Source organism: Orycteropus afer, unplaced genomic scaffold, assembly GCF_000298275.1.
Source record: "Orycteropus afer afer isolate SDZICR_OR568_19922 unplaced genomic scaffold, OryAfe1.0 scaffold00082, whole genome shotgun sequence".
Classification (NCBI taxonomy): domain Eukaryota; kingdom Metazoa; phylum Chordata; class Mammalia; order Tubulidentata; family Orycteropodidae; genus Orycteropus; species Orycteropus afer.
The window spans coordinates 6016850-6044022 of NW_006921669.1; the positions used below are offsets into that span (position 1 = coordinate 6016850).

At 42.0% G+C, this 27173-nt stretch overlaps 1 pseudogene; it reads left to right on the forward strand.

Annotated features, from left to right (window-relative positions):
- The first annotated feature begins 3599 nt into the window (after positions 1-3599).
- On the forward strand, positions 3600-5655 carry LOC103197657 (annotated as a pseudogene).
- The last annotated feature ends 21518 nt before the right edge of the window (positions 5656-27173 follow it).

Sequence of the window (27173 nt, forward strand, 5' to 3'; positions counted from 1 at the left end):
GATTACATTCTGTCTCCTGAGAATGTTTTAGAGACCCAGGGATTGAGTTACAATGTGTTGGGCTTTGCAGTAAGAACATATGGAGTGAAGTCAGCTCTAGCTCCATGGCAGTCCCACACCATACACACACCCTTGTTCATGGGCAGTGAGAACAAAGAGAAACCAATATGCAAAAAGGCAGATAGAAGCAGCACACAGGAGATACAAGAAGCCATGCCACTCCGCCAGCTTCAGAGAGAGGTGCTGACTGATAACTATCTGAAATTTGGTTCCATGAGACTCACTGTATTTCTTACAGCAAATTTCCCTTTACCCAAAGCATTTTCAGGGGATTTATTAGTTATCTACTGATGTGTAACAAGCTATACCAAAATTCAGCAGATTAAAACAGTAATATTTATTCTCTCACAGTTTCTCAGGATATGGAATCCAGCATTGGCTTAGCTGGGTGGTTGTGCCCAGGGTCTCACATGAGTTTGCAGTCAAGTTGGGCTGTTGGTGGGATTTCTAGTCATTTCAAGGCTTGAATGGGGCTGAAGAATCCACTTCTCAGCTCACTCACAAGTTTGTAGGGAAGCCTCAGTTCCTTGACAGCTTTGGGCCAGCTGCTTACAACACAGCCACTTGCTTCCCCCAGAGACAGAGAGACAGAGACAGAGAGAGAACAGATGAGTAAAAGAGCACCCAAAGTGAAAGCCTCAGTCTTCAATAATTTAATCCCAGAAGTGAAATACTATTAACTTCTGCCCTTTGCAGACCATCCCTGGAACACTATGGAAAAGGACTAAACAAAGTTGTGGATGAGAGGAGGCAAGGCTCACTGGAAACTCACTTAGAGGCTACAATAGGGAGATTTCTGTTTCAGGTAATCAAAGAAACTTCAATTAAGGCATTAGACACACTTAACTAGAGGCAGACTTCCAGCAATCATTGTCCCAAATAAAGAATTTCAATAAAACCCTTGCATTTGACTCCCAAGAGTAGACACAGCCACTCTTGGACCCTCGTAAATAATCTGCATGTAAAACAAATGTTGTTGTTGTTATGTGCCGTCGAGTCGGCCCTGACTCAAAAGTATGCGAGACAAAGTCTGGCTACACTAGCTTTCAAGGAACTTTCTGGCTGTACCTCCATGGCTCACTCAGTATTGTTTGCCAACACCACAATTCAAATACATCAATTCTTCTGTGATCTTCTTTATTCATTATCCAGCTTTCACATGCATATCAGGCTATTGAAAATACCATGGTCGGGCACACCTTGGTCTTCAAAGTGATATCTTTGCTTCTTAACACTTTAAAGAGTTGTTTTCCAGCAGATTTGCCCAATGTAATAAATCGTCTGATTTCTTGACTGCTGCTTCTGTGGGCATTGATTGTGGATCCAAGTAATATGAAATCCTTAACAACTTCCAATCTTATATCTGTTTATCATGATGTTGCTTATTGGCCCAACTGTGAAGATTTTGGTTTTCTTTATGTGGAGGTACAATCTATACTGAAGGCGGTAGTCTTTGATCTTCATCAGTAAGTGCTTCAAGTCTTCCTCACTTTCACCAAGCAAGGTTGTGTCATCTGCATATGACAGCTTATTAATAAGTCCCTCTCCAATCTTGCTGCTACATTCTTCTTCATACAGTTCTGCTTCTCAGATTATTTGTTCAGCATACAGATTGAGTAAGTGTGAGAAAGGATACAATCCTAACGCACAGTGTTACCTCTAGCGTGGCTCTAAAAGAAGATACCATAAATGGGTGGCTTTGAACAAACAGATTCATTCTCTTACAGTTTAGTAGGCTAGAAGTCCAAGTTCAAAGTGCCCACTCTAGGGGCTGGGTGAAAGCCCCTCGATCTTGGGCTTCAGCTCTACCTCTTGCTCATGGCCCACTGAAGCTATAGGTTTCTTAACTCTAGAAGTTTTCTTAACTCAGGCAGCTGCTGGCTGCTGAAGGTGAAAAACCCAAGTTTGACAAATAAAATGGCACAGTCTCAAGATTACCAAACAACATGTCAGGCTATTAGTTCAAGTCCAGAGACAGTCCCACAACAGCAGGAAACATAGCAGGCTGCTAAATGAAGACTCAGCTACATGCAGGGTCCAAGGATGCCAAAAGCTCAGAGGCCTTTCTCAAACCTGACTTCTTATATACTGGAAGCACACCACATCCCTAAGGTAGCTACTTAGCTGCTCCAGTAGAGTCTACCGTGGAGTTGATTACCAGTCTCATCATGGGAAATAACTACAACCAGCTGTCCAACCACTCCAAACCAGGCCCAGGCAAGTCGACACACAACTTAACTACCACACACTTTCCTGATTTCAAACCATACAGTAGCTCCATGTTCTCTTCAAATTACTGCATTTGAAATAGGGAAGAATCTGAGAGAATTTGTGCTGGAGGTGGCATTTGAAAGACACATAGAAAGATGAGTAGAGTTTGCATTTAGACAAGCAGAAGGAGGAAATGACTTATGCAAGCCATAACTCTCATTATCCATTCCACTTCACCACATGTAACCCAGTGTGCAACCTTCCACCAGGCGGTGTTCTGACCCGGCCTGCTATTTCACAACCATAACAATTATTGAGGTGGAGAAAGATGTGACTCACTTATTTTTCTCAAGATCAGCTCTAAATCTTCTAGATAAAAATGGCAGGCTTTGAATACTGGTACCATTTTCCCCATGACATGAAATGAATTACTAAATAGATCTATATTTTTTTGGCTGAAAATGTTGCCAAACGTAGTAATGACCTAGCTTTTACTGAGCACTTAATACATGCCTGGCACTGTGCTGGGCATGCTGTGTATGCCAATGCATACATTGCATCTACTGACGAAAATCCCGTGAGAGAGTTATCTCCATTCTACTAAGAGGAGACAGGCTCAGAGAGGTTCAGTTACTTGCCCCAAATCATTCAGTTGTAAAATCCAGACACAAACTCAGGTGTTTCTGACTAGTATCTTTACTCTGTTGGTGTACTATTTTGCCTTCCATCACTTGAAATTGTTACTAACCAGCTTCATGTTTTGTTAACTTAAGCATCCACAGAGAAATGGAGCTGCTGCTCACCCCAGGAAACCAGTCCCTTTTGGGAGAGCATTATCTAACATAATAATTGGTGCTTAAAATTGCAGGTGTGTTCCTACTTCGTGAATACTGAAAATGGAAAAACATACTTACCAATCAAATAGAGTAAGGATAATTATTTACTTCTCAAAAGGATTCTGCTTTTACAAAAGATTGAAATGAATGACCCAATATATTTCACATTGCCAGTAAAACATTGATTAGTATGCAGTGCAGATGGTAGTTAATTTGCCTGCATGACAATTTCCTATTCTAGTATAATCTGCCCATTTCTCAGTCTACCCAAAGGCAACCTTCAGTGCCATGTGACCTTGCCCTTGGTCACAGCTATTGATTGTCTGTGACAGACAATCTGACTCAGGTTGGACTGATTACATTCTGTCTCCTGAGAATGTTTTAGAGACCCAGGGATTGAGTTACAATGTGTTGGGCTTTGCAGTAAGAACATATGGAGTGAAGTCAGCTCTAGCTCCATGGCAGTCCCACACCATACACACACCCTTGTTCATGGGCAGTGAGAACAAAGAGAAACCAATATGCAAAAAGGCAGATAGAAGCAGCACACAGGAGATACAAGAAGCCATGCCACTCCGCCAGCTTCAGAGAGAGGTGCTGACTGATAACTATCTGAAATTTGGTTCCATGAGACTCACTGTATTTCTTACAGCAAATTTCCCTTTACCCAAAGCATTTTCAGGGGATTTATTAGTTATCTACTGATGTGTAACAAGCTATACCAAAATTCAGCAGATTAAAACAGTAATATTTATTCTCTCACAGTTTCTCAGGATATGGAATCCAGCATTGGCTTAGCTGGGTGGTTGTGCCCAGGGTCTCACATGAGTTTGCAGTCAAGTTGGGCTGTTGGTGGGATTTCTAGTCATTTCAAGGCTTGAATGGGGCTGAAGAATCCACTTCTCAGCTCACTCACAAGTTTGTAGGGAAGCCTCAGTTCCTTGACAGCTTTGGGCCAGCTGCTTACAACACAGCCACTTGCTTCCCCCAGAGACAGAGAGACAGAGACAGAGAGAGAACAGATGAGTAAAAGAGCACCCAAAGTGAAAGCCTCAGTCTTCAATAATTTAATCCCAGAAGTGAAATACTATTAACTTCTGCCCTTTGCAGACCATCCCTGGAACACTATGGAAAAGGACTAAACAAAGTTGTGGATGAGAGGAGGCAAGGCTCACTGGAAACTCACTTAGAGGCTACAATAGGGAGATTTCTGTTTCAGGTAATCAAAGAAACTTCAATTAAGGCATTAGACACACTTAACTAGAGGCAGACTTCCAGCAATCATTGTCCCAAATAAAGAATTTCAATAAAACCCTTGCATTTGACTCCCAAGAGTAGACACAGCCACTCTTGGACCCTCGTAAATAATCTGCATGTAAAACAAATGTTGTTGTTGTTATGTGCCGTCGAGTCGGCCCTGACTCATAGCGACCCCTCCTTGGGTTTCCAAGGCAGTATCACTACAGAAGTAGGATTGCCCAACCTTCCTTCCGAGGAGTGGCTGGTGGGTTTGAACTGCCAGCCTTCTGGTTAGCAGTCAAGTGCTTTTAGCCACTATGCTACCAGAGCCATTCAACCAGCATCCTCTTTTATTGCTTTTAATCTGCCTATTTGTAAAGGCAGATTAAAAGCAATAAAAGAGGATGCTGGTTGAATGGCACACGTCATTAGAAGGATCCAGAAGAAAGACCAAGCGGAGGAGTTCGAGTACATTTAGTGTTGCAAAAAGCTCAGAAGGGGTTTGACTTTGATGCCCTGTTGAGTGTAAATGATCTGAAAACCATGCTGGATGAACTTTTGGCTATGTTTGAAGATACCTGTAACTTCTTTGATGCCTCCCCCCCACCCCCCGCCAGTTCAGGAGACTAATAAGAAGCCTCCAAGACAGTGGACCCAACTGGGCAGCTCCCAGAAAGTTTGCCACAAACCAACAAGGTTGCCCATTTCATTGTACTGCAACCTCTTTCCCATCTCCCAGAGCCCTTGGCCTCCTCTCGACCACTCCTTTAGTTTGGAGCTTGGCAGTGAAGTGGATATCTCTGAAGGAGACAGGAAGGCAAACTCTCTTCCTTATGTTACAATGGTTCCTCGATGCATAGAAGACGATGTCCCCTCAGGTAATGACAGTGGCATCTGCACGAGCCCTGGGCCCTTTTTGGGATCCTATGTAGGATCTCCCCAGCATAGCCCATCCACCTCTGGGGGCTGTCCCAATAGTGTACTGTCTCCAACTGCCCTCGGCAGCTCTGCTGGCCCCAAACCTTATGACCCTCCTGGACAGAAGGTAATAGCAGCAAAAGTAAAGGGAGAGAAATTGGATAAGAAAATGGGGGTGGGGTGGGGTGGATCCAGTTGAACAAGGCAGTAGCCACTAAAGTGCCAGAAAAAAAGGGCAGAGAAAGAGGCCCTCACTGGCAAGTATAAAGAGCTAGAAAAGAAGAACAAGGCTCTGAAAGAGAAGGCAGATTCCTTGGCCAAGGAGATCCAGTGCTTGGAAGACTTGATAGAAGGGATTTGCAGGGCCAGGGGGAAGAAAAGGTCTCCTTAGTTTGGGTAGTCAGGAAGGTATGCTTGTACATAAGAGGCTTTCTCCAAAGCTCTGTTGTAATAAATTATTTTGTAGTCGACGTAAAAAAAAAGAAAAAGGAAAGTTAAAATGATGCAGCAATAACAAAGAAGCAAACACAAAGTCTTAGTGTTTAACACACAACTCTCACTGCATGTTCATCACCTCAATACTGTTATTCTTACTCCAGGACCAGAGCTGAAGGAGCCTCTTCAAACTGGAATATCCCCAGTCACTGCCTCACAGGGAAAAGGAAAAAACAAACAAACATTGCCATTGAACCGATTTAGATTCATAGTGACTCAACTGGAGAGGGTATAATGACTTCACAGGGTTTCCAAGGCTGTAAATCTTTACATAAGCAGACTTTGACATCTTTCTCCTATGAAGCTGCTGATGGGTTGTCACCACAGATCTTTTGGTTAGCAGCTAAGAATTCAACTAGTGCATCACCAGGGCTGCTAACGGGAAAACAGTAAATGGCAAAACATGCAGTGAGACTTGCTTGCTTTGTAAGAGAGCAGATATAATAAACCACCCAAACTGACCAGTCATGAGTTTTTGCCCCTACCAGTAAGTGCTTTGTCAGGACCAAAACTCAGGTTATGTAGCTACTTGTTGTTGTTGTTATGTGCCGTCAAGTTGGACCCAACTCATAGCGACCCCTCCTTGGGCTTCCAAGGCAGTATCACTATGGAAGTAGATTACCCCATCTTCCTTCCAAGGAGTGCCTGGTGAGTTTGAACCGCCAGCCTTCTGGTCAGCAGTCAAGTGCTTTAGGCACTACGCTACCAGAGCTCCCCTATGTAACTACTTAGGAAATGGAAAGCTTTCTATGGATGTGTATTGTGACACCTGCAGAGTGCAGAGAGGCAGTTAGCCCAGTGGGGAAGAACATGGGACCTAGAGCCAGATCTACTAGACTCCTATCCTGGCTCCACTCTTACTAGCTATATGACCATGAGAAAGTCCCTGAACTCCTAGATCTGAGTTCTCTCATTAATATAGGGAACTGATAATAGTCACAACTGCTCCTAGGATTGATGGAAGGAGGCAACTCAATTAAGCCATGTGAGGTTCAGAGCAGGACCTGACACAGAATCCCTGCTTGATAAACATTAGCTGTTATTACTCCTTCCTGAAGCTGCCATTCAACAGGCAACCTACCTCCCACCCCAGAAATGCCTGGATCACAGAGCTGGGAGCAGCATGTCCTCCCTCCAATATACAGATAAGGACAAAGGGCTTACAGGACAGTGATAAAGCTTCCCAGCCAGAGAGAGATACACAGGGAGGTGCAGGGGGCAAGGAGAGGTTGCTGTTGGCTCTTCATTTGTACAGAGAAAATTCAAACCTCCCTCACTCTATAATACTTCCTCTCTCTCTTCTGCCTTCTACTGTTAAGTGCTTCTAGGATAAGATACGAAATTCTCTAACTAATACACATGATCTTACACAGTCTGGGCTCACACTCCCTCTTCCAGCCTTACAGGTTAATTATTTCTTACACACATGGACTACTTCAGAGAGAATGGCCCCTTGACCTTCTCTGAGCTCACTGGGATTTTTGCATCTGCATCTTGTCCCTTGCCACTCTTCTTCCCTCTTGTATTTGCCCAAATTCCACTCATCTTTCAAGGCCCACTTTAAACCCAGCCTCCTCCATGCAGCCTTCTGTGTTTGCACAATCATAAGTGGTCTCTCCTACTTCAGAATTCTTATCATACTCTCCGGGCTATTTCTCAATTCACCCAATTTGACAATTATTGTCCATTTGAGGAAAAAAGTTTGAATTCTACATAATGCACACACACACACACACACACAAATACTTCAGATGGGTTTAAAAACTAACTGACAAATGGTCTTGTAGAGAGAGACAGAAAATAGATTAGTGGTTGCTGGGGGTTGGAGGATTGGTAGAAAATGTAGAAAGCTTGCTAAAGGATAGAGGTTTCTTTTGGGGATGATGAAAATGATTGTGGTGATAGTTGTACTCCTTGTGAATATATTAAAACCTGGAATGGTACACTGTTAATGGGGAAATTGTATGACATACATATAATATATATAAAGAAGTTTGTAAAAACTGTACCTTTTGATATGTAATGTGTAATGTATATATTGGGAGCTCTAGTGGCATAGTACCTAAGGCATTTGACTGCTAACCAGAGGGCTGGAGGTTCAAACCCACCAGCCACTCCTTAGAAGGAAGACTGGGCAATCTACTTCCATAGACATACAGCCTTGGAAACCCAAGGAGGGGTCACTATGAGTTGGAACCGACTTGATAGCAGTTAAGTTTGGTTATATATATATATATATATATATATATATATATATATACACACACACACACACACAAGCCATGATATTTCCAATTGCCTCGTATGCATGTGAGAGCTGGACAATGAATAAGGAAGACCGAAGAAGAGTTGATGCTTTTGAGTTGTGGTGCTGGCGAAGAATGCTGAAAGTACCGTGGACTGCTAAAAGAACTAACAGATCTGTCCTGGAGGAAGTGCAGCCAGAATGCTCCTTGGAAGCAAGAATGGCCAGACTTCGTCTCACCTATTTTGGTCATGTTGTAAGAAGGGACCATTCCCTGGAGAAGGATGTCATGCTTGGTAGGGTGGAGGGTCGACGAAAGAGGGGGAGGCCTTCAAGGAGATGGATTGATATGGTGGCTGCGATGATGGGCTCAAGTATAGCAGGGATTGTGGGGCTGGCGTGGGATCGGGCAGTGTTTCATTCTGCTGTGCATGGGGTCGCTATGAGTCGGAAACAACTCGACGGCACTTAACAACAACAATATATATATATACACACACACCATACCATATAACAATATATTAAATATAAAAAGGTACAGTTTTGAAAACTTCTTTAAAATGCTAATGAGGCAATTCAATGAGCTTATACTTAAGATTTGTGCATTTTTCTTTATGTGTGTTGCATATCAATAAAAAGTAAAAAGTTTATTTTGAAAAATCTAGCTGATAGAAGGAGACCTACAAAAGTCCTATGATACATTACAGGAAAATAGTTTTATAATACCCAAAAGCCATAAAAGAAAAAACTAATATGCCATATTTTACTACTTATATGTAACAAATTAAATTGCCTTTCAATGAATGACATCATAAAATTTTAAATACTAGAATCTTGTATATATATAAATTTATGATTTTTAACATATTGAGAAATTACATTCCTAATATACAAAGGGGAGCTCTGGTAGTGTAGTGCCTAAGGTACTTGACTGCTAACCAGAAGGCTGGTGGTTCAAACCCACCAGCCACTCCTCAGAAAGAAGGTTGGGCAATCTACTTCTGTAGTGATGTTGCCTCGGAAACCCAAGGAGGGGTCACTATGAGTCAGGTCCAACTCGATGGCACATAACAACAACAACAATATACAAAGAGCTCTTACAAATCAATAAACATTATAGACAACCAAATGAGAACTAAAATATACAAACATATGAATGGGTAATTCACAGAGAAAGAAACACAAATGATGGTGACCAAGACAAAGTGCCTAGCTCGCTACTGATGGGGAAGGGCTTTCTCCTCCATGCCACACTATGCCCTCAATTGCTTCTCAACACCTAAAACAATGTCGTACATTTAGCATGGTTATCAATAGCAATATTCTTATTTTATCTTGCTTTAGTTTTAATTTGCCCTGATACTTTGTCACCTTTACAGACTTTCTTTCATTCTCCATCACTTCTACAAAAATATATGTTCCTTTTTTAGAAATAACTTTATTTAAAAGCAAAAACATTTTGTGTGTGTTTTTAGTAAAATCCTTCTATTTCGTATTTATCCTTTCTTTAATTAAGGATGACTTTTCTCTTGATATATTGCTGCAGCCCCAACTAATTCACTTTCCTCCCACGCTCAGTTATGTGTAATCTGTTAAAAACAAGTGAGTAACATTTCAATTTCCTGACAGAGGAATGGATACTTAGCATCTTCATCAAGTATTCTATCCTCAGTGAAACAAGCAAAATTATTATGCTTTCAGGAACTTAAAGTAATTACCTTGAGCAAAAACTGGAATTTCCCATTCGCTAATGAAAATGCAAAAGGTCTTAAAGGCCTCTAAACTGACCCTCTTAATATCCCTCCTAAAAATTGTGGGGGAATGCACACAGGTAGATGGAAATAAAAGACAAATCTTAGTCTGGGAGTAGCTCACAATTGCATGATGAGAATTTAGGAGGAACCGTAGGGTGAAATATTTGTTTCTTTTGTGCTGAGGAATGTAATGGAAGAAATGGTCCTCTCCAGAACTGGATTTCTTACTTTAATTTCCTCACCAGCTACTGAGTTTGAATCATAGAACTCAAAGAACTGAACTTCCATTTACCATCTCTTCTCCACACACCACAGCCAACATTTGAAGGTCTGTATAGAAACCAGCTGAAAGTCCTGTGGGCCCCTTAAACACCATCTTACTGTTTGCTCTTGGCTACTAACCCAAAGGTTGGCAGTTCGAATCTACCCAGCACTGTGGAGAACGGCCTCCATAAGATCACCAGGAGAAAGGCCTGCCAAGCATATCATTCTCCTGGTTAGTGTATCTCTTTCACATGATAGCATAAGACCAGGTCACCAGAATGGTGCTGATACATTGATCTGGGTAGGGAATTTGATATAAATGTTTAGAGTGGTTTGAGGGAGTTGTAAAACTGTAGGCAGAGAGGTCACTTAGAAGCCAGAAATCCAGTATGAACAAACAAATACTGAGGCAGTGGGAAGTACAAAGTAAGTAGAACAAGTCACCCATTAATTGTAGAAAGAAATAGCTTGAAGCAGATAAATGACGAGCATCGACTGGGTACATAGTAAACCAAAAAAAAAAAAAAAACCCAAACTCACTGCCACTGAGTTGGCCCCAATTCATAGCGACCCCTCCTTGGGTTTCTGAGGTGGTATCTCTACAGAAGTAGATGGCCCAACCTTCCTTCTGAGCAGTGGCTGGTGGGTTTAAACCTTCTGGTTAGCAGTCAAATGCCTTAGGCACTACGCCACCAGAGCTCCTGGAAACATAGTAGGGGTTTCATAAATATGAACTAAATAAAGGAACTTTGCCTGGGTGACTTAACTTATGGTGATTCAATTGACTGAATTAAACTGTATAAGTATATCAGAGAATTGATGTGGAAGAGATAAGTATGGTCGTGGGCATGTAGGGTTCAAGCTATATATATTTAAGTATATAAGACCAAGACGTAAAATATAGGAGTGGTTAGGGGTAGAAATATGAATGAATGGTCACCTGCTAAAGGTAACTTCTCAAAGGTGATGGGAAAGGATCATTGATTCTCGATATTTACATTTGGGCACATTCTAGGTAAGAAGTAGTCAGAAAAAGAGAACAAAAGGGGCAGGACTGAGCCAGAGGAGTGAGAGGCAGGGTCAGAAACAAGAGTACCTGTCTTGGAAGACAAATGCAGGGCTGCATCTATTTTGCCTTCTCAACCACACTTTCAGGAGGACAAAAGGCAGGTACAAATGTGCAAACAAACACTCAGAGGAGTGCGCACAGTGAGAAAGGAGTAGAGGCAGGTATTGAATCTGGGTCTTCTCACTGCAGGTCCAAAGCTTGTTACCAAGTGCTGTACACAAGAGTGGGGAATATGGCCATGTAAGTATTAAAACTTGACGGGGCCTCCGATGACTCAACTTGAATAGACAAATTGCCTTCACTCACTTTCCACATTGCCTGAAATTTTCATCACCAATTTCACTCTTTTGGGTATTTTCAAAACACCTTTAAAAACTGCACATTTACTGGGAGAATTTTAACACTTGAACACATTAGTGCTCTTAAAGTGATTTTCTCTCAGGACAGGTCTGCTCACAGACCCATTTTATCATACTTCCAAAGAAGAAATGACAGACAAAAAATGAAGGCTGCCAGGACATGGGAAGAGAGGGAAATGTCTTTTGTAGCTGAAACATCTCAGGAGTCACCAATGCAGTGTGCTTCAACCAAAGCGAATGGGGTCATGGAAAGAACCCAGGACTGGGTGACAAGTTCAGTGAGGATGGCAGCCAAATGATCGTGATTAGGCTTAGGTTCTGGGGCTGAAACTGGAGCAGAACACACCTATGTGGGTCAACAGAGGTACTAAGAATCAGATGGAAAAGCGAGCATCAAACTTCCAAGACCAGAAAGGAAGCCGCAAATATCAGGGGCCAGAGAGATCTAGGGCGGGAAGATCATGGAACCAGATACAGACGGGAACAGAAGGGAGGCCAGGGCCAAGTAAAGGAGACCCAGGAATGGCAAAGAGGATGGGAGGGCAACAAATATTTATCATTGGCTCATGGACCCATCTGGTTCACTACTGACCAATCCATCCACCTACCTGGTTCATGAGCCAGTGGGTGCATGGTTCAGGCAGTAGTGGATCCAACACCATGACCATCTAGCTGTGAGACCCTGGAAAAGATATTTGCCTTTCTGAGCCTTGCATTGCTCATCTACAAGTATGATGATTTCAGTGAATTATTATTTCTACTACCTTCTCCAGGTCTAAAATCACATAAGCTTCTCTATTATTCAGATCAGAGCTACCCTATATCTTTAACTCAAACTCCAAAGCAAAATCACACTCAGGATCTTAAAAAAATAAATAAATAAGTCCTGTTCTTATCTACATTAAGGAAACTGTCAAATACTTAAGAAATCACCCATTGATTTATTTCTTACCTCCTAAATAGCTATTGCTTTTAGCAAGAATAGAAGTGAAACAAGCTAAGGGGTGGAAACCAGAGGGCATTTTAAATCTCTAAATTGAAACACAGAAGGAAGAAAGGTTTAAAGGTAGCATAATAACAGCATTTCTGTTTTCCTACTAAGAGCTTTTTATCTAAAAGGTTCACCCAGAATGCTAACAAGGCAAAGCTTCAGAAACACATTAAATGAAACCATTTCCATTTCCAATGGCATTAATCTTCTCTGTGGTTCAGGCAGGATTAAAAATAACCCCTAAGGAGTTTGGCATTCCTCAGATGCTTTCCAAGTGCACCTGCCCAGGTGTACAAGGGCATCCACCTGATTCATCCCACATTCCTGAAGCAGCTCCTTGGACTTCTTGAGTATGTCATCTCCTAAAGTCAGCTGCTTGCAAAAAGCACCAGTCACAGTCTGATTGGAGGCAAGCTCTCCGACCACAGGAAACTCACCAATGGGACAACCTGTCAATACTTCACATCATTTACGCTGCCAACATTCTCATGTTCAAGAAGAAAACATGAAATCTCTCATACAAACAGAAATGAGAAATCAGATAAACTCTACCGTCTGTATGATTTTTTTCCCCCATTAGCTCATTTATTCTGTAGATTTCAAGTGAGCTAGCTGGCTGAACTTGGAGCTAAAGTCAGTCTAGCTTAGTACTAATCAATAACATCTTTGACCATTATACTAAAAAGCAGCTCTCCCATGCTTCACAAATATGAAAAATGTAAATAAATAACAAATTTGTAAAATGCTTTAAATTCTCCAGAAGGCTTCCTCACTGGAACAAGGCAGCACCGGCAACACCAACCTCTAGTGCTGCTTCACACAGACCTCGGGTTGGCTGAGGCGCTTTCCCCTCTCTGCTCCTGTTCCCATTCCATCGTGGGAATGTTGTTGAGCTTATACAACAAGAGCCCAGACATGTAGGGTAAGCAACATTGCAATCTCATCAATATCATTTTTAAAGATCCATTTCCAAAAGAGCATCTGTAATTTTCAGCCCCAAAATACTTGGTAATTAGAGATGTCACACATCAGGAGGAAAATGACAGAGTTGACATTTCTGTGGAAAAGTCACTGGAGCCAAGGAATCTGTCTCCAAATGTATTAATTACAGGAAGATACTTTTGGATGATGGTGAGTGGTGATCATTGATGCTAAAAATAATGTTTTCTTTCTACCAGTTATGACAATTACACTCAAGTCTCCAGAAGTCCCATCTTATCTGTAAAGTCTTCTATGATGATGGTTTTTAGTTTTCAAAGACTATAACAGAAAATGTCCTCATTAAATGTTTAGACCAGCCCAAGATAAAGAGGCTTGCTAGAGTAGACCCAGAGTTTAGGCTGGCATTGATATATTGGAATGACTGTGGAAATCCAAGCCCAGGTAACCAAGGTTCACAAAGACAGCAGAGTTCCTTATCCTAGCCACTATGCCCTGCAATGCTCAAAAAGACTTACAAGGTCAGTTCGTCCCCAGAAAGTTCCAACCTTACTCATAACCCATGAAGAACAAAGTCAGGGCACTGACAGTGAGACACACATTCCTTTTTGGCTCATTTCGGGTGGTACCCTCTTGCTCAGGGCTGGGTAGTGTACCTATATGAGTGCCCTGAAGACCGTTCTCCTTTTTCCTGCATCTCCCTTGTCCTACGCTTCTCCCACCAGGATACCCTGAGTCAGGGGCATGTATGTCCCTCCTATCATGCTGTTGCTTCCTGACACTCAGTCAACAAATTCCAGGCCGTTTCACTCTGACACCTCAGGAATCTGCCCTGACCAGATGACTCCATAAAGGATGCTCATAGTCATTAGTATGATGTCTATTCAGAAACAAATCTTTCTTTTACTAATATAGATCACCTCTCATTGCAGAAATTTGATATATTGTGATACTAAAAAACTCATTGCCCACCTTGGCTGAAGATGGGAAAGAGCAAAGGGAGAATTTTGCCATGTCACATACACAAACCTGGACTAGATGAGGCTGCTTATATACAAAATACCTCATGGGATTTGGTTTCTTGTTTGGAGGTTGGGTGATGGTTTCATTGGACATCCCAATTAATTGGCCTAATATGTTTAGTGCTTCTATTCTACCTCCTATTTCACTGCATAGTGCCTGGGGTTTTAAAAACTTGCAAGCAGCCATCCAAGATACAAAGCAGTTAGGCAACATACTTCTCTCCAGGCCTCAGTTTCCTCATATGAAAAATAAATGGTTATGACTCAGATCATCAGATCCCCTCTGAGCATTAACATTCTCTAGTTCTTAGCCACGTTTCTGTATTGTCTTATTCTGCCCTCAGCCCACCCCACACTCTTCAAGCCCTTAAAGATTCAATTTCAGTGGGATCTCTAGCTATCTGCTGTATTAGTGTTATTTTCCAAATTTGATTGTAAGCTCACAGTGGACTCACTGAATCTTAGGGCAGGAAGGAATCTCAGCCAAGTTCATTCAGCCTCAGGGAGGAAGGATAGCCAGAGCAAGCCTAGAGTTATTGCCGCCTATACTCTCACAATATTCCAAAGATAATTCAAAGCAGCTTAGGAGGATATATTATAAAACACAAGATGGGATAAATTAGTAGGGGAGCAGGTAGGAAAAAAAAAAGCAAGGATAGGGACATAGATGTGTCTGAAACGCACCCCATAAAACTAGTAAGAAAAGCTGCCTTTGCCAGTTCGGTAGAGGGATCACATATTTGGCTCTGAGTTCTCTAACAGCAAAAGGGAAAAAAGGAAAAACTATGGCTATTTTCAGATGTTCCTTCTTCTCCCCAAGGTTCTTTCTTTTGTTTCATGCTGCCTTTTGGCACAATTTCAGAACACTTAATCATGCCCATGAGGAACATGTACATAGACTAGGAGGTTGTCGTTCAAACAGAATAAGGGGATAACTGCATGGTTTAAAATCAGGAAAGGTGTGTGTCAGGGTTGTATCCTTTCACCACACTTATTCAATCTCTATACTGAGCAAATTCAAGAAGCTAGACTGTATGAAGAAGAATGAGTCATCAGGATTGGAGGAAGACTCATTAACAACCTGCGATACGCAGATGGCACAACCTTGCTTGCTGAAAGTGAAGAGGACTTGAAGCACTTATTCATGAAGATTAAAGACTTCGATCTGCAGTAAGGAGTACACTACAATACAAAGAAAATAAAAATCCTCACAACTGGACCAATAAGCAGCATCACAATCAAGGAGAAAAGATTAAAGTTGTCAAAATTTTCATATTACTTGGTTCCACAATCAACACCAATTGAAGTGTTGTTGTTGTTGTGTGCCGTCGAGTCAGGCTCAACTCATAGCGACCCCTCCTTGGGTTTCCAAGGCAGTATCACTACAGAAATAGGTTGCCCCATCCTCCTTCCGAGGAGTGGCTGGTGGGTTTGAACCACCAGCCTTCTGGTTAGCAGTCAAGTGTCTTAGCCACTATGCTACCAGAGCTCCTCCAATGGAAGTTGTTGTTGTTGTTGCTATTATTTGCCATCAAGTCAGCCCCGACTCATAGCGACCCCTCCTTGGGTTTCCAAGGCAGTATCACTACAGAAATAGGTTGCCCCATCCTCCTTCCAAGGAGTGGCTGGTGGGTTTGAACCGCCAGCCTTCTGGATAGCAGTCAAGTGCCTTAGGCACTATGCTACCAGAGCTCCTCCAATGGAAGCAGCAGTCAAGAAATCAGATGTCGTATTGCACTGGACAAATCTGCTGCAAAAGACCTCTTTAAAGTGCTGAAGAGCAAAGCTGTCTCTTTGAAGACTGAAAATAAAATAAAATAAAATAAACCACCAAACTCACTGCCATTGAGTTGTTTCCAACTCGTAGCCCTCCTTGGGTTTCCAAGGTGGCATCCCTATGGAAGTAGATTGCCCAGTCTTCCTTCCAAGGAGTGGCTGGTGGGTTTGAACCACCAGCCTTCTGGTTAGCAGTCAAATGCCTTAAGCACTACCCCCAAGGTGCCCCTAACCCAAGCCATATGGTGTTTTCAATCACCTCACATGCATATGAAAGTGGGGCAATTAATAAGGAAGACAGAAGAAGACTTGATGCTTTTGAATTTTGGTGTTGGCAAAGAATACTGAAAGTACCATGGACTGCCAAAAGAACCAATAAATCTGTCCTGGAAAAAGTACAGCTGGAATGCTCCTTGGAAGTGAGAATGGCCAGGCTTTGACTCACCTACTTTCGTTATCTTGTCAGAAGGGACCATTCATTCCCTGGAGAAGGATATCATGCTTGGTAAAGTGGAGGGTCAACATAAAAGGGGAAGGCCCTCAATGAGATGGATTGACACAGTGGCTGCAGTGGTGGACTTAGGTATGGCAGGGATTGTGAGGCTGGCACAGAACCAGGCAGTGTTTTGTTCTGTTGTACATGTAGGGTCGCTAAGAGTTACAGCCAACTCGACAGCACCTAACAACAACACAACACAATGCTTGATATTAATAGTTACTTCTTATAGGGGTGCTGACTGATGATGTCTGATTACTTCAGTCTTAACTATCTCACAGTTCAAAAAGAAAATGGAGACCATATCTAGGAGGCTGTTTCTATTTCCTCTCAGACAGAGATCCAGCAATGCTGCTTCTTCCTTGCATCTCTACCAGGGAAAACATTTCGTTCTGAGGTTGTCCTGTAATGTCTTACTAAGAGGCATGATAATTGAAAGCTGATTCCTGAAAACATGCTTCTTGTTCTGTCTTTTATAATGCAAAAGTCTTCATGTGCTCCAAACAGAGTCTTTGATGTTAAATGAACATCTGGTTTTCCAAAGAGAACCACCTTTTCTCAGCAGTGCCATGACTATTTCCAAACAGCTCCTTTACAGATCATCAGGAAGAATATGTTCTACCTTCTCCCCAAAGAGTAGTTGCAAGCAGGAATGTTATTTTGATGAGAAATCTGGCAGAGAGAGACATTTGCAGAAGTCTGGGGGCCAATGTGCTTTAGCAGAAAATCAATCTTTACCTTTAACTAATGTCTTACAGTTCCCAAAGTATTTGCCTACCAGCTATCTGTCCCCAAAGCCCTGTTAGTTTTGTGGTTAGGTGCTGTCAAGCTGGTTCTGGCTCATAGCAACCCTACCTACAACACTGCCTGGTCCTGCACCAACCTCACAATGATTCCTGTGTCGAGCCCACTGTTGCTGCCACTATGGCGTCCAGCTCAGTGAGGCTCTTCCTCTGTTTTGCTGACCTTCTACTCTGCCAAGCATGATGTCCTTCTCCAGGGTCCGGTCTTTCCTGATAAGATGTCCAAAGTACGTGAGACGAAGTACTGCCTTCCTTGATTCTAAGGAGCATTCTGGTTGTACTTTTTCCAAGTCAGATTTCTCCATTCTTCTGGCAATGTGCAATATATTCAACATTCTTTGCCGACATGTAATTCCAAGGCATCAATTTTCCTTTGGTCTTCTTTATTCATTATCAAGCTTTTGCACTCATATGTAGTGATTGAAAATATAATGGTTTGGTCAAGTGCACCTTAGTCCTCTAAGTGATATCATTGCTTTCTAATAGTTGAAAAGTCTCTTCCAGCACATATGCTCAATGTAATATGTCATTTGATCTCCTGACTGCTGTTTCCACGGGTGTTGATTGTGGATCCCAGTAAAATGAAATTGTTGGCAGCTTTAATACTAATTAACAACCTGCAATATGCAGATGACACAATATTGTTTGCTGAAGGTGAAAAGGACTTGAACCTACTGAAATCCTTGACAACTTCACTCTTTTCTCTGTTTATCAGTTGTGAAGATTTTTGTTTTCTTTATGTTGAGATGCAATCCATACTGAAGGCTCTCGTCTTTGATCTTCATTAGTAAGGGCTTCAAGTCTTCACTTTCAGCAAGCAAGGTTGTGTCATCTGCATATCACAAGTTGTTAATGAGTCTTCTTCCAATCCTGATGATGTGTTCTTCTTCATATAGTCCAGCTTCTTGGATTATTTGCTCAGCATATAGATTTAATAGATATGGTGAAGGATAATTATTTGCTCAGCATATAGATTTAATATGTATTGTTGTTGTTGTTGTTATGTGCCGTCGAGTCGGCCCCGACTCATAGGACCCCTCCTTGGGTTTCCAAGGCAGTATCACTACAGAAGTAGGATTGCCCAACCTTCGCTCAGCATATAGATTTAATAGGTATGGTGAAGGATAATTATTTGCTCAGCATATAGATTTAATAAATATGGTGAAAGGATACAATTGTGATGCACATTTTTCCTGATTTTAAACCACTCAGTATCTGTTCTGTCTGAATGACTGTCTCTCGATCTATGTACAGGTTCCACATGAGCACAATTAAGTGTTCTGAAATTCCCATTCTTCACAATGTTACTCATAATTTGTTATGATCCATGTAGTCCAATGCTGGAAATAGTCAATAAAACACAGCTAAACATTTTTTTCTGGTATTCTCTGCTTTCAGGCAAGATCTATTTGACATCAGCAATGATATCTCTCATTCCATGTTCTTTTCTGACCAGCTTGAATTTCTGGCAGTTCCCTGTCGATGTACTGCTGCAACCATTTTTAAATTATCTTCAGCAAAATTTTATTTATGTGTGATATTAATGATATTGTTTGATAATTTCTACATCCTGCTGGATTAGCTTTCTTTGGAATGGTCACAACTATGGATGTCTTCTAGCCAGTTGACTAGCTAGCTATCTTGCAAATTCCTGGCAGATAAGTGAGCACTTCTACTATTTCATCCATTTGTTGAAACATCTCAGTTGGTATTCTGTCAATTCCTGAAAAACAGAGCCTTGTTTTTCACCAGTGATATCAGTGCAGCTTCGACTTCTTCCTTGAACACCATCAGCTCCTGATCGTATGGCATCTTCTGAAATAGCTGAGCATCAACTACCTCTTTTTGGTACAGTGACTCTGTGCCTTCCATCTTCTTCTGATGCTTCCTGCATCATTAGATATCTGCCCCATAGAATCCTTCAATATTGCCACTCAAGGCTTGAATTTTTTTTTTCTTCAGTCCTTTTAGCTTGAAAAATACTGAGAATGTTCTTCACTTTTGGTTTTCTAACTCCAGGTCTTTGCATGTTCAATATTCTACTTTGTCTTTCAAAGCCACCATTTGAAATCATCCATTCAGCTCTTTTGCTTCATTTGCTTTAGCTACTCTGCCTTCAAGAGCAAGTTTCAAATTCTCTTCTGACACCCACTTTGGTCTTTTCTTCCTTTCCTGTCTTTTTAATGACCTGTTGATTTCTTCATGGTTGATGTCCTTGATATCATTCCACAACTTGTCTGGTATTCTTCAGTCATTAGTTTCAATGTGTCAAATCTATTCTTAAGATTGTCTCTAAATTCAGGTGTGATATACTCAAGATTATACTTTGGCTCTTGTAGACTTAATTTTTACCAGCTTCAACTTGAGCAATTGATGGTCTGTTCTTCATCATCTTTTTCCAGAGATGTAGTCAATGTGTATAGTCCCTGTTTATGTTATTGAAAAATGATATTTGTAATGAACAAATCATTGATCTTGCAAAACTCTGTCATGAGATCCCTGCTGTCCTTTCTATCACCAATGCCATATTTTCCAGTTATTGATCTCTCCTTGTTTCCAACTTTCACATTCCAATCCCCAAATTATCAATGTATCTTGATTGCATGTTTTATCAATTTCAGACTGTAGAAGTTGGTAAAAATCTTCAATTTCTTCATCCTTGGCATCAGTGGGTGGTGTGTAAATTGAAATAATAGTTGTATTAACTGGTCTTCCTGTAGGCATTTGGATATTATCCTATCACTGACAGCCCTGTAGCTCAGGATAGATCTTGAAACATTCTTTTTGACGATTAATGTGATGCCATTCCTCTTCAAATTTTTCATTTCCATCATAGTAGATTACATGATTATCTGATCAAAATGGCCATTATCAGTCCATTTCAGCTCACTAATGCCTATGGTATCAAGCTTTATGTCTTCATTTATCTTTTGACGACTTCTAATTTTCCTAGATTCATACCTTCCATGTTCTCATTAGTAATAGATGTTTGCAGCTATCTGTAATCATTTTGAGCTGTGCCCAATCAGCAAATGAAGGTCGTAAAAGCTTTACTACATCCACGCCATTACAGTCAACTCTATTTTGAGGATGCAGCTCTTCCCTAGTCATATTTTGAGTGCCTTCCAACCCAAGGGGCTCATTTTCTGACACTACTTATCAGACAACATTTGCTGCTATACATAGTTTTCATTGGCCATTTTTTTTCAGAAGCAGATTACCCACGTCATCCTTCCTTGTCTGTCTTAGTCTGGAGACTCTCCTGAAACTTGTCCACCATGAGTGACCTGGTTTGTGCAATACCAGTGGCTTTGCTTCCAGTTTTACAGCAAGACACAAGTCACCATACTATGGCAAACTGACAGACTAGTGGTGGCAAAAGCCCTGAGAAATAAGTAAAACAGGTATTGGGACCAAAAAGACTAACAATCCAACTCAAAAATGGGCAAGGGACATGAACAGATCTTCACTAAAGATGATATATTGGTGGCCAACAAACACATGGGAAAATGCTCATGATTATTAGCCTTTAGAGAGATGCAAATCAAAACGAGATATTATCTCACCCAAGCAATAATAGCAAAGTTCAACAAGACAGAAAATAACAAATGGCAGTGAATTTTGAATTTCAGAGAAATTGGGACTCTCATACATTGCTGGTGGGACTGCAAAATGGTATAACCATTGTGGAAAATGTTATGGCATTTCCTTAAAAAAATGAAAATAGAAATACCTGTTGATCCAGCAATTTCATTACTAGGAATATGTCCTAAAGAGGTGAGAGATAGGACATGAGCAGACATATGCACACTCATGTTCATCACAGCACAACTCATTATAGCAAAGAAATAGAAACAACATAAATTCCCATCAATAGACAAACGGATAACCAAACTATGGTACATACATAGAATGGAATACTATGCTACATTAAAGAACAATGAAGAATATACAAATCATCTCACAACATGGACGAATTTGGAGGATATTATGCTGAGTGAAATAAGTCAATAACAGAAGTACAAATATTGTATGACCCCATTATTGTAAAAAGTCAAGGAAAGGCTTACTTAGGGAAGGAAACCCACTTTGTAGGTTACCGGGGATGGGAGGGAAGGGGACGGAAATTTTTGGACTAGTTGGCAGTCACGTGTTGTTTTGGGTGAGGGAAGGGGTGGTATAGAAAGAATCTGTGACCAGCATGAGGACACTGAGGAAAGGAAGGACACCGAAACATGCACATAAGATATAGATGGCAGAGGCAAATAATAGTATAGGCACAATACTGCATTATCACTAACGCCAAACACCAGGCTAGAAATAAATGCATAGACAATTGAGAAGATCAGGTGGGGGTCATTGAACAGGACTATGCCCTAGACTAAGGATAGATTTAGCTGAACGTAATCTTACACATGCCCTTGTACTACAAAACTAGCTACACACATTACAGAAGCAACAGAAGACAAAGTTGTAGTAACCTGTCAGAGACAACCATACACCTTGAGAGAGAGAATTACTAGGCTGCCGACTCAGGACCATAGTCTTGGAGCACACCAAGCTCAATTGATACAACACAGTACATAAAAATCTTGTTCCATAACCTACTTTGGTGAGTAGCAACTGGGGTCTTAAAAGCTTTCAAGCACCCGTCTAAGATGCAACTATTGGTCTCCTCTGATCTGAAGCAAAGAAGAGTGAAAAAAAATCAAAGGCATAGGAAACAATTAGTCCAAGGATATGATGAACCCTGAGACTAGAAGAACTAGATGGTGGGTGCCCATCTACCAATGCTAACCACTTGGAAAGGGATCAAATCTGGAGATCCTGGATAGAGTAGAAGGAAAAATGTGGAACAAAAGACAAAAATGACCAGAATTGCTGGTTTAATAGAGTCTGGTGCCCCTAATACTATAGCCCCAGGTTACTCTTTGGGCCTAGAATTGGACTCACTCCCATGGATTGGCTCTCAGCCCAACAGTAGAAAGACCTACATGCAGAACACCTATCCCAAGGCAATGCACCCCTTAGAACAATTGGCCTTGGGGCACCAGAGGGACAGCATTCACAGAGAGGGACAGCTGGACAGACAGGAGTGAATAGTTAAGAAGGGCACAGGGAGGGGGTAGTCACAGGGACGGGAGGGGAGGAGAGCTTGTTATGTTCAGGGATGGTAACTGGGGTGTGAAATCCAAGGTACATGAACTGTTGAATGTAAAACAAATATTGCTCTGTGTATTTGCACCCAAAGCACAATAAAATTTAAAAAAAAAAAAAAAGTATTAAGATTTCATGGGAGCTCTGGTGGCATAGTGCCTAAGGCATTTGACTGCTAACCAAAAGGTTGGTGGTTCAAATCCACCAGCCACTCCTCAGAAGGAAGATTGGGCAATCTACTTTCGTAGTGATACTCCCTCAGAAACCCAAGGAGGGGTTGCTATGAGTTGGATCTGACTCAACAGCAGTGAGTTTTGTAGAGTTTTAGGATTTCATATTTAACATGAGGAGTCTAAAAATGATTCTAAAAACAGAATTTTTAGAAATGGGCTGCAAAGCCATGTGTTATGGATTAATTTGTGCCCCCCCCCCCAAATATGTGTTGGAATCCTGGCCCCTGTACTTGTAGATGCCATCACTTTGAGAATGAGGTTTTCTTTGTTGTGCCAATGAGGCCATATCTATGTGGAGCGTGCTCTCAGCCTAATCACTTCTGAGTTATAGAGGGAACAGGTTAGACATAAGGAGCAAGCACAAACAGAGGAAGAGGAGGACAGATGCATGTAAAGATCTCCAAGGAGCAAAGGAACACCACGATACAGAAGTGAGAGATGAAGATCCGCCCCCAGAGCTGGAAGAGAAAGAACCTCGCCCTAGAGCCAGTGAATTCAGACTGTTAGCATCCTGAACTGGGAGAAATAAATTTCTGTTCTCTACAACCATCTACTTACAGCATTTCTGTTATACCAGCACTTGCAAACTGAGACAGCATGCTCCGGTCTCCTGATTCCAGTGTAGTCGAAAGCCTGGGGAGGAAGAGGTGAGTGCTGAGGCCCTGATCTGTCTCTCACTAACTACCTGCCACAGACTAGTGACTTTCTCTTTGGTCTGGGGAGAGGGCTGTAAAATGTGATCATCTCTATGGAGCAAACTGAAAGCAAGCCCATCTCCCCAGTCTGCTCTATTTCCCCATCTCTTCAATGGGGTATCAGCTTCAGTGTCTCCTTATCACATCCACTCTGCCTAGCATTTATGGTGGGAATAAACAGACTTATTAGAAGGCCTGTTCAGATGGGTGCAGCCTTGACTTGACTGTGTATAATCCATGAGAGACTTTATCATGAGGCAATTGGTTCATATGGTAGAATGGTAGCAGCCTTTACAAAAGTAAACAAATTTTTCATCTATTTAGGCTTCACTTCACATGAAAACAATATAATGACACCTCAGTGCCTAAGGCATTCGACTGCTAACCAGAAGGCTGGTGGCTCAAACCCACCAGCCACTACTCGGAAGGAAGACTGGGCAATATACTTCCATAGAGATACCGCCTCAGAAACCCAAGGTGGGGTTGCTATGAGTTGGATCGACTCGATGGCAGTGAGGTTGTGAGAGCTGCTCCAAAGATTCCCTACCATTTTGGGTAGAAAACCCCTGGCTAGCATTCTTGGCATAATTTTGTAAATGAAAACCAATAGCTTTCCTTATGTCATTCAGGCTTCTTTCTCATTTAGGAAAACCAGAATAACCTTCTCCTCTCACCCCCATAATTACATGAGAGCAGCTATAATCTATAGGCAATCCATCATCTGCTCCCCAGACCAAGATTCAGCAGGACTAAAGGAAGTGGAAGAAATCAATCCTTACTCCCCCACTTCATGGCCCCAGTGCACTACTGCAGGCACAACAATCTGAAGCTGGATGTTCCCATCGGCACAGTCAGAAAGACTCTAAGTTTAGCCTGGGCCATTTTGCTACTCAGGAAGAGTTCCATTTATATTTTATGGCTGTTTCCATTAGGTCCAACTTAATCTCTCCTTGTAAATGAAATGTATTTTCATCAGTTCTTCTTAGGAGCTACTCTTCTGAACAGTGATGCTGTCTAGTTGATTAACCAGGGGAGCTCTGGTAGTGTAGTGCCTAAGGCACTTGACTGCTAACCAGAAGGCTGGTGGTTCAAACCCACCAGCCACTCCTTGGAAGGAAGATGGGGCAATCTACTTCCGTAGTGATACTGCCTTGGAAACCCAAGGAGGGGTCGCTATGAGTCAGGTCTGACTTGATGGCACATAACAACAACAACAACAACAGTCTTAGGTGGGGACTGGGAAGTGCCCTTGTTCCTTACATCATCTACTCCGAAATACCAATAACAAGCTACAGAGCAAGACCTAAAGTGGATTATAACCTCCATAACCTCCATTGCTTCCTTTAGTTATTTTAACCTTAAAACTCAGAAAACAATAAATATCTACCTAATTTAAAAAAAAAAAAAAGATGGGGCTATTCAGCTATTCAGAAAATCTTTGGGGTGTCTTGCTAGTATTCCAATAGGAAAGCATTTTTGTTGCATTAATGGCAATGACTTCCATTGTTCCCAGTGAAATAATGACTTATATACAATACTGCCAATCATGTACTATATTAAGGCAGGAAGCCCAACAATCCCTTACACTAGGGAATTGGCACAAATGTTTGTGTGTGTGTTCAAAATGTGTGCACTTCAATATGACTTTGCAACCAAGTGACCTACTTGATGGACCTAAAATCCATGCATTGAGGCAGTAGAAGCTGTTGGTTCTTCACCCAAACCCCTTTTCATAAACTGGTGCACTCACCCTCTCAGATGTCATCTCCAAATATGAGTGTTGGCTGACAATGACTCACAGCTGCCCTTCTTCACCTAAGAATGACTCAGGAGTCACTTTCCCCAGCAATACCTTGGGGATTACACAAGGAACCCTCCTCAAGTTGAAGAAGACACTTGCAGTCAATGACTAAGTAATGCATGGCATTAAAGACTAGCGACTTGCCTCCATGGAGGAGAACCTCTGGGGAGCAATTCATGCCCCTGAGCTCCCAGTACAATCATGCTGAGGCTACACTCCCACAGCCTTGTCCTAATTCTTCCCCAGTCTGCTACTGCTTCCCTTGCTCCTTGATAGGTTTCACCTGAGAGCACTCTCTCACTAAATCACTTACATGAGAATCCTGTCTCAGGCCCTGCTTCTAGAAAATCCAGCCTAAGATACTAAGGAGCAAGTCTGACCACAGGAAATCACACCTACATGCATGTGTTGTGTGATGGTTAATATTATTTGTCAACTTGGTTAGTGGTTTGGACCCCACTCACAGTGGTTTGGCATGTGCTCTTCCATAATGTAATCACCTTCCATTTTATGATCTGATGCAAGCAGCCAATCAGTCCAAAAGAGAGCTATCTTGGAGGTGTGGCCTGTCTCCACTATATAAATGGATGTTCTGACAAAGCTCTTCCTCTCTCCCTCTATCCTTCTCTAGTCTCTGGCTCTCTTTCCCTCACCTTCCCTCAATCCTCCTTTCTCCCTCTCTTTTCCTCACTCCCTCTCTCTCTTTCCCCTCCACTTTCCCTGCCTACCCCCTCTTTTTCTCTAACTCTCTCTCCTTCTACTTCTCTCGACCCTGTACTCTTCTAGTCACCTGACATCCAGTTCTTGGTTCTTGGGATGTAAGCCTGCACAAATCTTTAGCCTACCTGAAGCTTGACCTGCAAATTTTGAATTCATCAGCCCCTGCAACCTTGTGAGTGAGCAGAAGCCTTGAGCTTACCATCCAATCCATGGATTTGGACTTGTTGTTGTTGTTTTTGTTGTTAAGTGCCGTTGAGTCATTTCCAACTCATAGCGACCCCATGCACAGCAGAACGAAACACTGCCCGATCCCGCACCAGCCCCACAATCCCTGCTATACTTGAGCTCATCATTGCAGCCACCGTATCAATCCATCTTGTTGAAGGTCTCCCCCTCTTTCGTCGACCCTCCACCCTACCAAGCATGACATCCTTCTCCAGGGAATGGTCCCTTCTTACAACATGACCAAAATAGGTGAGACAAAGTCTGGCCATTCTTGCTTCCAAGGAGCATTCTGGCTGCAGTCAGAATGCTCCTTGGAATTTTGGACTTGTTAGCCCCCACAATTGTGTAAGCCATTTCCTTTAAGTAAATCTCTATATATGCTTCACTGGTTTTTTCCCTCCAGAGTGCTCAGACTAAGACATGATGGTAGCTCAAAGTACCATTTTGGTATCAAAGAACAGGAGCAATCCTGGACTTCAAAAGCTGAGTCTATGTGCTGATAGGCCCCAAACCCCAACCCACTGCCATTAGTCGGATCTGACTCATAGCGACCCTTCCTTGGGTTTCTAAGGCAGTATCACTATGGGAGTAATTGCCCAACCTTCCTTCCAAGGAGTGGCTGGTGGGTTTGAACTGCCAGCCTTCCGGTTAGCAGTCAAATAAATGCCTTAGGCACTATGGTACCAGAGCTCCCATATGTTGATAGGCACATAGTCCAAATATTACTCACACAACAGCAAGAATCATGCTATAAGAAATTGCCATGACCACAGCCAGCTATCCAGAGGAAATGAGTAGTTGAACCTATGGGCTCAGGACCCTAGTTCCAGGGGACATCAAGCTCAATTTGCTTAACATACTACAC